This window comes from Passer montanus, unplaced genomic scaffold (genome assembly GCF_014805655.1).
Source record: "Passer montanus isolate IOZ18808 unplaced genomic scaffold, ASM1480565v1 scaffold51, whole genome shotgun sequence".
Taxonomy (NCBI): Eukaryota; Metazoa; Chordata; class Aves; order Passeriformes; family Passeridae; genus Passer; species Passer montanus.
This window is the reverse complement of record NW_024370041.1, coordinates 4,904,358-4,919,220: the sequence shown is the minus strand read 5'-3', so window position 1 is coordinate 4,919,220 and position 14,863 is coordinate 4,904,358. Positions and strand designations below refer to the sequence as shown.

At 47.8% G+C, this 14,863-nt stretch overlaps 1 long non-coding RNA gene across 1 annotated transcript; it reads left to right on the top strand.

Annotated features, from left to right (window-relative positions):
* The first annotated feature begins 13,573 nt into the window (after nt 1-13,573).
* Nucleotides 13,574-14,569, top strand: LOC120509412. Its single transcript, XR_005629257.1, has 3 exons — nt 13,574-13,634; nt 14,074-14,202; nt 14,448-14,569. It is a non-coding gene; the product is annotated as an uncharacterized LOC120509412 (long non-coding RNA).
* The last annotated feature ends 294 nt before the right edge of the window (nt 14,570-14,863 follow it).

Genomic DNA, 14,863 nt, shown 5'->3' with positions numbered 1-14,863 from the left:
AATCACTTGTATCTCATCACAGAGGTAAGTGCAGTTCTTTTTACTGTACTCAGACCTTAATCTTCTCAGTAGACCAAGGGGTTTAGAGATGCTGAAGTCTCCAGACCCTGATGTTTTACTGGTCCTTTGAAGCTTAACCTTGGATCTCAGAGTCAGTTATCCCTGTTCCTCCTTCATGCCAGGGGACCTTTTACTCCCTGCCTGTCACCTGGACCCTTATTTAGAGATGTGTGGTGGGAAGAAGAGAGCTTGTAGGAAATGTCTGTGCTGCTGTAAAGAAGGTTGTTGTGCCTTGTAAACTGAGGATGGTTCTGTGCCTGGAACAGCTCTGGGTTCAGCTTGAAAACCACAGCTTCTCCTGGTCCTCTGAAAGTAGAGATGTGTGGTGGGAAGAAGAGAGCTTGTAGGAAATGTCTGTGCTGCTGTAAAGAAGGTTGTTGTGCCTTGTAAACTGAGGATGGCTCTGTGCCTGGAACAGCTCTGGGCTTCAGCTTGAAAACCACAGCTTCTCCTGATCCTCTGAAAATGATCAGTATCCTGTAGGTTCCCTTTCCCTTTGGTAGTCTGCTCTTGTCTAGAAGCAGTCTCTGGCCTTCATTTCGCTTGTTAAAACCTGCTGGATGCATCAAGCACAGGTGCCTTAAGGTGGACCTTAAAAACTAAGCTGGTCTTACATCCATTACTCCCACCTGGGTTTACAGCTCCATCTCAGCAGGTGTTTGTAGCACCGGGGGCAGCTCAGCTCATGAGGGTGCTGAGTGCTGGCTCACTGGAGCATGTCAGCACACCTGAAACGGTGTGGGGTATGTAAAATCTGCTTCCAGGGACTGCCTGGGCTGGGGGATGCGGGCCATGCCTGCAGTCTGCAGCACAGTGTTTGTATCTTGGTATCAGTCCCTCCTTTTGGTAAATGCAGCAGAGATTGATGGGTTTGTTTTGCTTAGGTGGTAATGAAGCAGTTAATTGCACTCGGTAATGGCTGTCTCTGCCCAGCTGCTCAGGGAAATATCAGAGGTTTGCCCCACGGATCCTGGGCTGTGTAAGCACATCCGAGCCATCACCCAAATCCCTGGCCGCTCAGCTTTCCCAGCTCCCTTGTCGATTGTCTGGCTCTTTCCAAACACATATTTTATCTGCTTGTTTCACCAGCCCTCTGTGCCCAGTGTTGTGTGCAGCGATTGGCAGCAGCAGCAGCAGCGGGGCTCCTCCTGGCACAGCACCCGCGGGACCGGGAGCTTGTGCTGGGGCATTCCCACCGCGGCCCCCGGCTGGCCCCGGCTGTCCCCGGCTGTCCCCGGCTGTCCCCGGCTGTCCCCGGCCGTGGGGAGGCTCTGCTCTGCCTCTCTGATCGCCACAAGCCCTTCCCAGCCCGCCACGTGCTGAAACACCTCCCTTCCCTCCCGCCTTCACCGACAGTCCCCTGTCCCCCTGCTCTGTGGAGCACGAACTGCTGCTCCTGCACTGCATCCATTGCAGGTTGGGTTATTTTTCTTCACTAGGACTTTTAAGTGTTTTTAAGGCCCATCCCAGCATTCTAAAGTCACCTTCCACCAAAACAAACATCTCCTATTTAAAACGCAGCGAAGCTGTTCTTCTCCAGTTCTTCTTGCCCAGTAACAATTTTTCCACCTCTGCTTGCCAGCCGCGCGGGACAGGGAGCAGGCAGCACTCTCACAGGCTGCTCCAGCTGCTGTCGCACTCATTAGACTTTTGGGTCAAGTGCTTGAGCTGCCTGGAAGCCGATTGTGTTGGGGAGTGAGTACCGAGTCCTTCCATGCTCTGCTCTGCTGTCACGCAGGAGCCTTAAAGCCAACGCAGAGCACAATATTTGGGTCAAATGTAAGCGGTTCAAGCGCTGGCACAGAGGCAGGGATCGCGCTGTCCTCCGGGGACTGTCCCCAGCCGGGTGCTGGCAGCTGGCACCCGGGTTGGGGTCTGCCACCAGCGCCTCGGAGCCTCCGATCCCCCGGGATGGCCCCGAGGGAGGCCCAGCGCTCCTGCCTCAAGTGAGGAATAAGATTTTCGATGCTCCGTGAGCCCACAGGAGACCGCGATGTGCAGCGTGAAGCCGCCGAGCCTCGCGGGCAGCGAGCAGCTTTCCCGGCTGGGGCAAGAGCAGCAATTCGTGTTTTCTCTCTGGCCAGAAGGCAGCGGCGCTTGTCCCCCGTGCCAGGCACGGCTCCCGGCGCGGGTGGTTTGGTTTATCCCCGGATCAGGCTGGCCGGGCCCGCGGCCGGGGCGGCGGCGCAGTCTCGGTGTGACCCCGTGCGGCCGCCGGGCGCAGTGCGGGCCGGGCCGCGCGGCCTGAGGGCGGCCAGGTCCCGGGCCGCTGCGGCCTCGTTAATCACTGACCCCACTTTAAAAAAAAAAAAAAAAAAAAAAAAAGGCACTAAAAACCCCAATAGAAACAAACAAACACCCAGCTGGCTCAGCGCCGGGCTGCCAGTGCTGCCAGAGCTCATCCCTCGCCTGCGTCCCCTCAAAGCCCCTCAGCCCGAGCACTCGCCACCCGGCTGCTGCTCCAGTGCTGTTTGCCAATTAAGATGGAAATGCCAGCGATCCCCCTAAGTAGCCAGGCCTCCAGATCCGCTTGGAATTGCAGCTGGATATGGGAGACTGTTTTAGTGTTTTCCTAGTCTCAAACCATCTAGAGATGGAAATGGGCACTTGGGGTTGTGCAGGCAAGACTGGGCGCCCAAAGCTCTTCAGTTTCCATGGCCCGGCCGTGCTCAGAGCCAGCCCTGTGTGTGGCTGCCTCAGCCCTTTGCTGGCTCAGCAAGGGCAAGGGCAGGAGCTCTGCAGTTCACTGTCTCAGAGATGACAGCCGTGCCCACCTCGGCTGGTGTGGGAGCCTGCTGGAGACTGGGCTGAAAAATCCACTCAGCCACTGGGGAGACCAGAGCGGCTTGCGAACATTTACAGCAGCACATCCAAGGCAAGTTTCGGAAGTGTGTGGAGCAGAACAGCCGGGGCTGGTGTTGCTCCTGCAGTGCTGTGACAGCTGGGAACAGAAACCAGCTCCGAATGATTTGCAGTTTAGTCCTCTGATTTAGAGTCTGGAGAGTGGAAGAGTGTGTGTGCTGTGCTGTCCTTGCCAAGGCTCTGTTTAATGTCCTGTCCTGGAGTGGGAAGCAGGAAGGAGCTCTGCTTTTCTGCTGCTCTGTCACAAATCATTGGTCTAGGGCTGTTTTTCTTTACAGTTTTCCACTTGTTTCTCTTCCTGCACTTGTCAAGGGTCTGCCCCATGGTTTTTGGTTCATAGGTTCAGGGAGCAATAGGGCAAGAGATTCCTCTTGGAGGGCATCCCCAGCCCAGGGAGGAGCAGTAGCCCTGCAGAACTGGCCATCCCTGTGTGTGATACTTGTGATCATCTTTGCGTGGCTTCTACTGAAACTCAGCATGACATTTTACACCCGCCCCATGAAAAGATCACTTCATGGCTGGGTGATACCAGGAGAAACAGGCAGGATGAAACTTCTCGGAAGAATGACATTTCAAGGCCTCCCAAGGCTTGTTTGTTAATTTATACTGACAAGTATTTACAAAAATTTCCATGCATCCAGCCCAGAACGTCCTGCTGTTTCTGAGTGTGCCATACGGCGCAGTGCTCAGCTTCTGCTCCAGGAGCATCTGTGCCGCTGGGCACGGCACGTGGGACCAAGGCGATGACCATGAAAACCTGGTGAGCAGCTGACATGGCAGAGTGGGGCCAGGCTGCCCTGCAGGGCTCCTGCACGCCACTGATTAAATGCCTCAGCTCTTCCTTCCCCTCCACTTGGAAATCTCACTGTTAACTTGACTTAAAGCCTCCCTGTGGGTTTGCAAACTTGGAGAAAATTTTTTTTCCTATGAGATCAGTTCTCCTTGCCAAGAAGGTTTTAATAACTCACCATGAAATTTATAGAGTTTAAATTTAAACCACACGTGGGAAAGTGGAGCTGTAACAGTTTAATCCAATTTAACCTTGAGCAATCCGTTCCACAGCGCCCAGGCAGACAGTTCACACCACAAGCAGAATTCCTCTGCAGGGTGGCAGACAGCAGCTCTCCCATCATGTGAGAGTCCTTTCCAGAGCACAGCAGACCAGACTGGGCCATCAATGTCCCTGTTTCATTCTCCTGCAAGTCTCCCCTTGGAAACAGCAGGAATCTGATGCAGCTCGGAGTCAGGCACCCCTAGGCAGAAGCTAAGTCTTGTTCTAGCTGGTATGTTTTCCTTCCTTTGCTAAAGAATATCTTTTTCATGCCACCTCCTTTTCCTGTCCCATCACAAGAAGAAGGCACGTTTCACATGTGACCATATAAATGCATCTGGTTGGGAAAGCAGTCTGCTGGAGTCTTCTTGGTTACTTTCCAAGGAGAGGAGGTGAGAAAGTTTCATTGCCAAGCAGATAGATGATGAAAAGTTTTATTTACATTGACCTCCTTTGTCTTTTGTAGCCAAGTTAGTTTTATACCATCACTATTCCAGTGTGGAGACCTGAAAGATCAAACATACATTCCTAGAACAAGTCAGATATAGGATTGGCAAAAGCCTGTTGAGTGGGTATGTAAAATGCCCCAGCCTTGGGAGGATGCAGTGACTGCATTCAGAGGTGTGTTGGTGGCTTAAACCTGGAAGGGCTCTCCCTTGCTGTCCAGCTAAGGTTAGGAAATTCAACAGCGAGCAGCTGAAGGTGCCTTTACGTATCATATGCACCCACAGCAGTTGTGGCTGTTCCAGTAACAACAACTACACTGATTAACTCTCTGTTGCAGTCCATAGCAGGCTGTGCCTGTCGGAAGTGGGCTGACATGATGATTTTCTGGGGTGGCCAGGTGGAGACCAGAAATCCAGGCTAGAACTGTCATAGTTGACTTAAAGCTTCAAAGAACCGCCACATAAATGGCAATTCTGTTTCTGATCCAGCTGTGTTTGCTGTGTTTCTGAACAACTACCTTTGGTGCTGCCCTTCTTGGTGGTATCTCAGCCAAAAAAGGTAGCAGCAAATTCTAGTTTTCATACTTTTATTTTTTCCCCTGGGTTTGTGCGTTTAACAGAAGGTCATCCAATAATTTGCTTTGGTGAGATTTGCTTATTTGCTCTGTTTCTGGAGAGAGGGATACTTACCAGATAAATATTTTTTACAGGTATTAGGTATGACATGATGAGAGCAGAAATTAGTCTCATGTCATGTTCCCAGCTGGGCGGTTTCTCAGGGAGGTTGGCTCCTGCCTGTGCAGCTCAGGTTGGAAACTTCGGGGTGGCAGAAAAAGGAAATATTCCCGAAACTGGATTCCCTTGCACCTCGCCAGGTATACCAGGCTGACTCACCAAGGCGGAGGTTTCCAGAATGACTAATGACTGAGCAGGCATTGATTTTTGCCTGTCTAATGGGACACATCTTACAAAGTCTCCAGTTTCCAGACTGGGTGGGGTGCTTGCCTTTTGAAAATCAGATCCATGTATTGTGTATCGAGTTGACTGTACCAAAAAAGAAACCACAACCTTGAGACAGGTAAGTGTGTCCATGGTAGGCTCCAGGCTGCCAACAGCAAGGCGCCGAGGCAGCTGCTAAAGTTGCCCTCATGTGCTCCCATGCTTCACTGCTGGCATGAGCAGGGCCTCAATTACAGACTAGACTTCTCAAAGGCTTTTGTCCTCATCTAAAGGGTTAATACACTCCCTAAAAGGGAGTTTCCTTCCTTTTTTTCCCTCTCATCAGGGTAATATTTGTTCTTCTGTTGTCATCTTTCTGCTCTTGATGAGCACATCAAGTTCTACATGCACAGGCCTGGCCACTCAGCGATGCTTGAAGTTGCTCTTGACCAGTAGCTCCATGTCAGCTCCACAGGAGACAGGGCAGACCTTGAGATGATTGTGAGAACAAAAGCTTTGTAACATGATATGTTATTTCTCATCATGGCTGTGACTGTTTACTCTTGAATCCCTGTCACAGAAGAAATACAGAAGTTAATCAGGTTTACTCTGACACCAAACTCTCCATTGAGCACCCAAGACGACAGTGGCTCCACACCTGATCCAGGCTGAGGTATTCGACTGCAGGAGTGGGGAAAGCCCAGCTCTGGCTTGTAAATCTGCCAAGCAAATCTACTGCCCTGCACTGTTATATCCCCTAAAGAGCACCCACTTGGTGTGAGGAGAAAAGGGTTTGGGTTCTTTTTGGCCTTTCTTGTGCTGTGTTTCATTAGGCTCTGGAACTGTGTGGCACCGTGTGTGTGCACACTCCCTGCTCTTTGGTGACAGCACCAGCACAGGTTCAGCCCTTCATCCCTCCTCCCTGCTGCTTCCAAGGGCACAGCAGGGCTGGGCTGCTGTGGACCTGCTCAACGCCCTCCAGGCAGATGTGACAGAAGGTGGGTGGTTTCCAGCCCTAGCTGGGGACACGTCCCACTTGTGAAGCAGGTCTGTGGGGCCAGGTGCTGCTCCTAGTTTAACCCTCTCTGGGATAAAACTGCTTCACTTCCCCCCTCCACCCTCAGGGGCAGCTTTGTGGCTCCAAAACACAGGACTGTCTCCCTGTGGAGAAGAAATAGGAGCTGCTGCTATAGCCCAAGGGAGGGTCTTTCCACTCCTCCTTTGGACTCACAATCACCCCTGAAGCTGGATGTGTGTTTCTGGGTGTTTTAAAGCTGATCTTTCCTGAATTGGGGCAGCAGGGAAAGTTGGGCACAGTCACAGTGGACTGGTGATATCAAAAGCATCCAAGCAGCCTTGGCAAATATGATGGTGATCAAACCAAGCAGTGTTTTGTGGTCTGTGCACTGCACCAGCAGCTCATCAAACTCACCTTTTCCTGGGAATAAATAAATAAAATAAAAATAAAAGTCTAGTCTCAGGCAATGAAGGAGCAAGAGAGCATTAGGCTTTTAAGAAGCAGACTTCAGAGACTGCATCCTCAAATTTTCTGCCATTTAAAATGTTTCCCTAAGGTTTTACTGCATGTAAATGAAATGATAATTACAATATTTTAATCCAATTAGCTCCCTTCACGATCTGGCAGGTGCAAATTGGAGATGGATCAAACTTCTTCTTACAGTGGATTATGCCTGGAGCCTCCTTAAAGCTGCCGTCTGCCCCTGTGTGTACACGCGGTACAGCGCGTGTTACAGGGGACTGCAGTGAGGTCCTAAATTATGGATGGAGTATGAATTATTGCTGAAATGCATCACTAAGACTTCACTCATCTAACATTTCCAGCTCCATGCGAGCAGCATGGGAAAAGCCAAGTATTTGCCTGTGGCATGGGCAAGGTTTTCGTTTAAACAGTGTGTGTCACTGGCGGAGTCACAGGTCACCAATGCATCAATGCATTCCCCTACATCTTGAAGGAAATATATTTTGCAAGCTGTCATCTGATTAGCATGGAAATGACATTGGGATTTCTTGTGAAAATGGGGACAGAGATGAAAAAAAAGTATCTTTTACTTTTAAAAAAAACAGAGAAATTCTTTGAAGGCCAGTGCAGCTGCCCTTTCTCAGGCACATCTCCCAGGGACAGCATCCCCTCTTCCTCCGCTTATCAAAACCAAGAGCAGGGAGCCCACCCTCTGCAAAGCAGAGGAGAGGGATGTCTGCAGTGAGGGCTCTGAGCATGGCCTAGGCTGGCAGCAACATCTGGAGGAGAGTTTCACAGAGTTTTCTAACACCTGTGGATATGACTAAGCTAAAAATGGTGGAAAACTGCCTCCTAAAAACCCCATTCCAGACAGTGTGTTTGAATAACAGTAGGGTTTTTGTCCCAAGTCTCTGTCCTGATGTGGTCTTATCACCCCAGGGACCCCAAAGGGCATTGAAAGCATGAAGGAATTGCTTCTTGACAAAACCCTGTGCAGTTGTTCTGGCAGCATTACATTATTCTAGAAATAAAATGACAACTTTTCTTTGATTTATTTATTTTTTTATTTTTATTTTTTAACTGCATTTGCTGAGAAACGACTGAACCTCCATATCAGCCAAGTTAAGTGACACAACTGTCCCTTGAACATACTGGGCTGCACTGGTTGGGCACCCACCTTTACTGCATGGATGAGATGAAGGATAACTTCCTTATCTTTGGCCTATTTTGGATGGAGAAATATTATTTATTTTGCCATTTATGTTCTGATTTCCCCTTGGAAATGTGCTGCCAGTTTGTGCTGAATGAAAGCTCTTACGGGACGGAAAATCTTCATTCCTTTTAAAAGAAGGACTCAGTAAATATATTTCAGAATAAGGTTTCTTTTGATACTTGCTTTTCAAATCCCTGAGTGTTTCTATACCTCCATAATCTTCCATCTTCAGAGAGGTGGAAAGGGAATTTAAAACTGCCTTTCCTTTTGCACCAAGACCCAGCTGCAAAGACACTGCTTGTCAGTGATGGGAGAGGATCCAGGCCCATGGAGATGCTGGAGCTGAGCTGTGAGGAGCAAGCCACAAATTACTTTAAATAATAATTAAACATAAAACAAAACAAAAGGCACTGAATGTTTTCAAACAAACTGGAGAAAATTAGTTTGTGCATTGTCTGTGAACATAAGGGGGTAAAATCCTGCTGGCAGCAGTTTACTCTGCTGTTGGCTGTGTAGATGCTCTGTGGTGCAGTACAGTCCTACCTCTCCTTTCCAAGGGGTGGGGAATGCTGTCACCTTGAGCTGAGACTGAGATGGGGGAAGCTGTTTGACCTCCTCCACTTCAGCTGAAGTTCCCCAGTGTCAGACTGACTCCTTCCCTGACCCTCCTCAGATGAGGTACAAAGTGGGGATGTCAAGAGGCAATTTTGCCTGAGAAGTTCTTTACTTCTGTGGGAGGAGATGTGGGGGTGAATGTTCAAATGAGATTTGGGTTTGGAGTCCTTAACTGCCCCGCAATTTTCATTGGTTTGAGTTCAGCTCTTGATCTTCACATTAATTTTTTAGCATGAAAGCACAGAGCACAACAAGCAGAAGCCTTGGCAAACTGAGGACACCCAGCCTGGGAGAGAGAGAAAATTTCACATGGTTTGAAAAACCAGAGCCAACAGAAAATTAAGAGTAAGGCAAGGGGCAGGGGCAACAAAAGGTAAGATTTTCTCTGAGTAATGCAAGTAAAAGAGATTTGAGACTCCAACCAGTTTTGTGAATTCACTCTGCCTATAAATTCATGTCCTTAATAATTTATATTGAAAAATGAAAATGAAACAGGTTTGGAAAAATGTGGGTTTTATTTTGGTTTGGGTTTGTGGTTATTTTTTGTTTTATTTTGGTTTTGTGGGTTTTTGGTTGGTTGGTTTGTTTTTTCTTTGTTTTTGCTATCATAATAGGGGTCTACCCCAGGCCTCCTGCTGGGAGGGCTTTAGGAGGGGGTGGGTTAAAACAGCCTTTCCTCTGGGAATGGGTCCCTGTGGCATCATGCTAACTGTAAGGTTTGAGGAAAACCCTGTACTCATCAGTATTTTGGGGGTGGGGGAATAAATCTTCCCTTTGGGCAAAGAAGTGGCCACTCATTTGCTTGCCAGGTGATGGCTTGCAGCACTTCTGCTCATTTGAAGCATCTCCTTATAGACAGTGCCCAAAATGCCACCTGTGGGGTAAGGCACAGCCCAAAACATGTGAGAGTATCAGGCTCCGTCTTCCCCATGTTGCACATGAAACAAAAATGGATGCCAAAATGGTGATGTTTGCATGGACCCTAGAACTGACATAGTCATCTGGCCTTTCCCCTACATCAGTTATTTAGGAAAAAGAAAACGCCTCAGAGCTGCATTTCTCTGAGAACAGCCTTTGCTGCAGGCAGCTGCTCAGGTGCACCTCCCAGTGATGCCCCTGAACAGCAGAGGCTGATGGTGACTTTCTAGTGGGATGTCAGTCTTTGAAGGGTTTCTCATTCCTGTCACAGACCCCCTTTGTTCTCCTGGGAGGCTCCTTCCTTTCCTTCCCCCTTTCTTTACTGCTGCTGAACTGCACTTCCAGGTGTTGCCAAAGGACCAGGACACAGCTGTGGTCACAGAGGTGGAGAAAACACCCTGCCCTGCACACCAGGTGAGATGGCAGGAGCAGCAAGCACTACCACCTCCTCGCTTGGCTGCTTTGCTGCCCAGAATGTCATACAAAAAACAACAACAAACTATCACCACCCTCCCCCAAAAAAACCCCAAAAAACAAACAGCCAGAAAAACCCACCCAAACTCAAAAAAACCCCCAAAAACTGCTCTGGGCAAGGCAAAACTATTTATCCCCAGCCTGGGCAGGATAGGGGGAGTGGGCTGAATATACTGACAGGGCAAATTAATGGGTACTTGGTTGCATTTTCGTTTCTTCCTTGCCCCTGACTTCTCAAGAGATCTGCAGAAGTTGGATGACTTTGAAGCTGTTTCCTCTTGCTCAAACCGTCTGACGTTGGCCAGCGCGGGCTCTGACGCAGCATCGCGGTGCCACAAGCCCTGTCGCAACCCTGCTGAGCTCCTGCCCATCCTCTGGGAACCAGCACTGCCTCTGCAAGGCTCCTCTTGGAAAAGGAACCAGTCTGGTGCTGACCAGAGAGAATCAGGGAGGGCTGAGGGGGTTGTGAGATGCCTGAGGTAACTGGGGAAGATGGAAGTGCTTTAGGTCCTTGTTTATTTCTGTTTTACATCAACTGGGAGGTTGGAGTTTGGGTCCTGCCTGAACACGGGCCTTGGAGAGAAAACCCCTGAGTTTAGGAGCAAATAACCACTGTGCTCTCCGATTAAATCCTTAACCCCAGCGTGGCCTCTAGCATAGAGTCTCTGCTTAACTGTGGTGCAAAATTGACGTCTCCCAGCTGCAAAACGTGGCTGCATAAATGTCCTGCGGGAGGGGTCAGACATCTCTGGAGCTGCAGTCAGCTCTCACAGGCGGCTTCCCTCTCTCCACCATGTAGGAAAACTGGGGTGCCTCCAGGTGGCAGCCCTGTCCACTCTAAACAGGGGTTTGTTTTTCCCTTGAGATTATAAGGGAACATCGGTTGTGGAATTAACTTGAGATTCAGTCCACTTTAGCAGCACGGTGGCAGGACAATGCTGGATCTGCTAGTGATGATGCTCTTACTTTTGTGCAATGATCCAGAACCTGCAGAAGTCATCCCAAACAAGAAGATGTGGGCTCTGGGCTCTGCCAGCCTATGGACAGAGTGAAGGATTGCAGGATTGATGCTGCAGCCTCCACAGCAGCCTTGGTCCTGCCCAGGACCAGGCTGGCAGGAAATACAGGGGCAGAAGGATGAGCACATGTCTTAGTGATTGCAGCACTCAATTGTCTGGTTACAGGTCAGAGCCTGGAAATACAACACAAAAAGGTAATTAGATAAACAACCCCTCCCACCAAGAAGTGTAAGGTTGATCCTGCAATGAAGTGACTGCTACTGGCAACAAAAAGCAGCCTTCTGGCACTGCTTTGGTAAGGTCCCCATAAACTTGTTTTTGTGCTTAAGAGCACCCAACAGCTGCTGGGAAGAGAGAGGTGGAAAGCTCAGGCTGCAGACAGCTCTGCTCCATCAGCATTTACGTGGTCAGGCACCCACAGGCACCTTTTCAGTAACAAGTCAGAAATCTGTGGGTAGTGACTGAGAGGCTCCTTGCAAAATTTGAGCTTGATCCCTTTGTGGATCAAATCAACAACACCTTGAAGAGCTTCTTAAAGGGGTTTTAAATTGCATTAAGACATTTACAAGTTGACAGCAGTAGTGAAACTTGGGTGTTCCCAAAATCTGCAGTTCAGTTTCTATTCCCAACAGAAGGATCAAAATCTAAATGTTTTGAGGATTTAGCTAGCTTATTGCTCACAGGTGCCTTATGGTATTCAAGAAAATGCCCTGCTTCCTGACCAGAAGTTAGACTTGTAGGCTGAGCATACAGAATTTGAATTTTCCTTTAATGCAGTGAAAAAGCAGCACAAAGCTGCTGTCTGAATTTGAGTTAGTCTAAGGATAGAAATTCCTTTTATTTATACTTTTAATTAAGGATGAGTTTTTGTTTCTGTCACAATGCACAGAATTATTTCTAAATCATATTTGAGACTTCCAGCAGAAGAGGTTAACTAATACTGTGAACTCATCCACCCAGGGGAGCTCTGCATTAATGTGGTATTTAAGTGGGGAGATCAAAGCTTTGATACCAAATGAAATGCTATTAACAGTTTCACACAAGCAAAAACCTTCAAGAAATTTCAGTGCAAGGTGTTGGCACTGAGGAATGACTGTGGATGGGAAGAAAAAGTGGCTCCATCCCAGTGCTGCATTTATTTGGTGGTCAAAGCAAGGGCTGACAGTAGCAAATTGCTCACAGATAGTTGTGGATGTTTTGGCCCTGGTCAAGGCTGTAATGACCACTCTGAGAAGCTGCAGGGCAGAGGCAGAGGCAGCTCTCTACTAGTGCTAACCTGCACTATCTACTCCCAGCTTCACTGATGAAGACAAATGCTGAGGTGTCTTGCTGTGGTCTGATGTTTCAGCTTCCCAGCATGCACAGTGAGCCTCCTGATTCTTTGCTCACGTTGTCTCCCACTAAGTAGTTCAGGAAGTTACCCAGTGGCTTTTGCCCCCCTCTTTTTAACCAGAAAGCAGCCCAATTCCTAATGCTCCTATCCAGACATGATTTCTTTTGTTGGTAGGGGAAGTCAAATTCTTTGACTAAATCAGGATTTGGTTGTCTTTCTTTCATCTCTTGTTGTTTTGCTAAAGAAACAAAACACACACTCCCCAAAAAACCACCTCACACCAACAGAAAAAAAAATTTAAAAACCTAAAAAAAAACCCAACTGAAAAAAGACCTAAAAAAGTATTGAAGAGAGAGACTATAATTTTTCCAACTCTACATATCTATCTTGCAGTAATATTTTCCTAATTCCACAACTGCGAGCAAGTCAACAACTTATATGAGTGGGGTTAGACCACTAATTAAGCAAGAACTGTAGAAAATATTTAAGTGGGATCTACAGCATTGACCTGTCCTTTTTCAAATGCCAAGTTTATATACGTGACTGTGCATTTCAAATAGGTCAAGAGAGCTTGGTTGTAAGTACCCAACACATTGCTGTGAATTAATATTTAATCAAATGTACAACATAGGGCTGAATGTTAAAGCTTACCTTTGATTTTGACTTCTATGATTTTCTTGGGTTTCTAAACCCCTCTGAAAATACTTCAGTATTTCATAATAGTATTACTCATATGATATGTTTCTTAGCTGTGATTAAAGTTAAAGGATGTAAATCTACAAAGGGAAATCTAAGCAAGACCTCATCAGCATAAAGTATGTGGGAGACTAATTTAGTTACATCCCTATTAGTAATGACAAATCAAATTGTTCCTCTTTTTAAATCACTAATATAGCAAGGTTTTGCAACTCGGCACACAGCACGCACAATAAATCAGTTCGATCTGTACACAAACATTGAAGGCTGCCTTAAATCTAGGTTGATTTCTTATTCCAAACTCCTTCAGTGCAGTTCAGGTGAACCACCCTGGTTCCCTTAATACCTGGAAAGACAAAAAAAAAAAAAAAAAAAAAAGTTAATCTCTACCCCCATGTGCTGTATATCAAGCACTCAACATTTATAACCCTGCAGCTGATTGCTTAGCAACTGTCTTTGGGAGGAAGGACTCACCTGATGTGCCATCGGGAGCTCTTGTGTTGCAGGGAAGAGGCTGGATGAAATGAGGTCAGGCAGTGTAAGCTTACCCTGTGCTGAGTGGCGCTCGCTCCACTCTGTAATGAAATTAATCAAGGTCATTAATTTGATCCTTTTTTATTGTTATAATTTGAAACTGTAATTTGAGGTGGCTCAAAGAGGTGCAAGCATATCTGTAATTATACCTTTATAATTACATTTGTATTTTAAGGTAAACATTTTCATGTATTGCTGTGTATGCTAGAGAATATCGTTGTCACAACAGCAAACATGGACTGTAAATGGGATGGGGGGGATATTGAAACCCACCAGTTGTGTGCTGTTTAATTTGAGTTTAGGTGTTTCATGTATCTTAACATCTTAAGGTTAAGACTGAGCTTAAACTCCTGTACAGGCCCAAAACCAATGGCTAATTGAAAGAGATACAGAAGAATTGCTGTTTAGTCACACTGTCCTTTAAAAATTGCAGAGCCAAGGCATGAAGATTGTCCTCATCTGACAAAGCTTGAGGAGTTCATGGTGGCTGAGGAAGCACATACCAGAATCGCCTCCAGCCTGATGGCAGTGACCAGCGAGCGACCCACTGCCAATCCTGCAGGTGATGGTCAGGAAAAATTGCATTGCTTGTTCTGTGTTTAACATCTCACTGGGTGAGACCACGGTGGGGTATGAGAGCACCTTTTGTCTGCACAGCCAATTTGGCTGCCTCTGTTCCCCCCGGGCTCTGCTCACCAGCTGTCTCCGTGGCATGCATATGAGCTCCCTCCTGTCTCTGCTCTGGAGCAAACCAACTGGTTTCTCCCAAGGAGAAACCTCGACACGACTGACAGAGCTTTTTTTCAGGGTTGAACAGAGAAGCCTGGCATAAGCTGGACCAGACTCTACCCTGGAGGTCTTCCAGCCATCCCAGGAGACCTCATGCCCATTTGTCCTCCATGCTGTGCTCTAGAACCCAAAATGCCTTCAGATCCTGCTGAAAACCATCATGCTGGCAGGCTGCCACCCAGTCCTTTCACCACTTAGAGGATTTCAAATGAAAAAAAAAGTGCCCAATGCAATAATTATTGACCTGGGGTTTGTGGGGCTCTGCAGGCAGCTCAGAGGAGAGCCTGGCCAAGTGCTGCACAGCATGAAGGTAACCACTGCCCTTCAGAGAGCGCTGGTCCTTAGTGGTGTGGACACAAGCCAGCCCATAGCAAAGAGCAATGGTTAATGGTGCCTCCCAGGCATTTTCCACAACAGCATCAGACACGCAGCCT